Source organism: Capsicum annuum, unplaced genomic scaffold, assembly GCF_002878395.1.
Source record: "Capsicum annuum cultivar UCD-10X-F1 unplaced genomic scaffold, UCD10Xv1.1 ctg82224, whole genome shotgun sequence".
Taxonomy (NCBI): domain Eukaryota; kingdom Viridiplantae; phylum Streptophyta; class Magnoliopsida; order Solanales; family Solanaceae; genus Capsicum; species Capsicum annuum.
In genome coordinates, this window is record NW_025893000.1 from 1 (window position 1) to 1,731 (window position 1,731).

Genomic DNA, 1,731 nt, shown 5'->3' on the forward strand with positions numbered 1-1,731 from the left:
AAAACAGCTTACAAGCTAGTCCAGTTCTCTGTCCAGATAGATGGTTTGTTTGGTGAATTAGGTCCTTTAAATGTTTCTCCACATCTCAACCCATTGCATGCATTAATCTGTAGTAAACAAAGTTAGCTGAACCTCCTTTGACTACTCAGTTGAGGGTCCTTGAGTTTTTCCTTTTCCAAATTTATTTTAAGTTTACCTCTTTTTGGGTATATAATGCTATAAATCATGTGCCTTGAGGGTTTTGGTGTACAGAGAACGCAATCAGGAAGTCGAACATTAACCCCAGACCAAATAGCCTAGTGTTTTAAGTAGAGAGGAATGGAGGGGTTGACAGCGTTATCCATCTGAGTTTTATGGATTCAGAGAGAAGAAAGGTTAAGTAACTTACAAGAGGATCAGGAGCATCATCTTGTTTGCACATGAACCATGGAACACCAGTTTGAAGTCCCACTGCCATCTCTGCTGCCCATTGGACATAAGGAGGCCCATATTCTCGGAATGCTTTTTCAACATTTTGATATTCATTCTCAATCTGCGTGTATTCGAAATAAATAAAAGTTTTAACTTCTATAGACCGGATATATATATATATATATATATATATATATATATATCATCTAAAAAATAACAAAACGGGAAACTAGGAATATCAGAAATAATGCCTATTACATGTTTTCACTAAATTAATATAGAGTTTTGGGCAGAAAAGTATGGAGAATTCACCTGCGAGAGTATAATTGGACCTCCTTGTGAAGCATATATTCCTTCTGATTTCATTAGGTTCACCATCATTGTAGTGAAATTTTGCATGTAAAACTGTCAAAAAGATAAAACACAATTTACACTTTTCTGTTCAAGAAAACAAATCGTTTAGCTATTTAACATTTTAAAATTGTAAAATGATTTCTTCTATGAAGAAATTCTAACAACATGAAAATTACCTTAAACGGTTCATTATTTGAGCGAAAAACAACGCCAGGGACATCATGTAACTAAAAAGGAAAGCCTCTATAAAGATCAATGTAGTTTAGTCATTTTGCCAAAAAATAGAGTTAAATATTGGATATACTTTGGGATTGAGGGTGCAAAAGATCATAAAATAAAATTACCCATAAGTCCATTCAGCCTCAATATAAGGCCCCATGCGAAGGCAAGCATGTAGACCTTGTGCTTGAATTTCCTTCATAAATGCTACTACGTCACGCCGTCCACTAAAATCATACTGAAATTTGAATATGTATTATTATGCTAAGAAACATTAAGTAAAAGTATTATATCAATTCACAAAATTGAAAAGCATAAAATGTACGTGTATACAGTTTGGGTTCTGCATGTTTTCTCATCTTACATTTTGCTAATTGAAGATTGGATATTCAAACGAGATGATATATTGGTGTTGTTTGGTCCATGTCCGATGTATGTATTTGCTTGTTCAACTTTATGATAGTTTAAGTGTTCACTTATGATAGTTCAAGTGTTCACTTATGTACAACCAAAGTTAGAGGGCATAGATGTCAACTAAGGTCAAATTAATACCTGTCCAGGTTGGAGTTCATACAGGTTCCAAAATACGTAAGTTTCAATCACATCTATTCCACCTTCTTTGGCTTTCGATATTAGAGAGGGCCACATAAAAGAAATAAAATAATGGTTAAGAGTAAGATAGACTAAAAAGAAAAAGGAAAAAGGTCTCCTTTCAAGTTAAAAACGCAAATAAATAAAGGCAAAATG

The 1,731-nt window shown here is 33.6% G+C and overlaps 1 pseudogene; it reads right to left on the reverse strand.

Moving 5' to 3' along the window:
- Positions 1–8: 8 nt before the first annotated feature.
- LOC107854387 lies at positions 9–1,632 on the reverse strand (annotated as a pseudogene).
- Between the last annotated feature and the right edge of the window lie 99 nt (positions 1,633–1,731).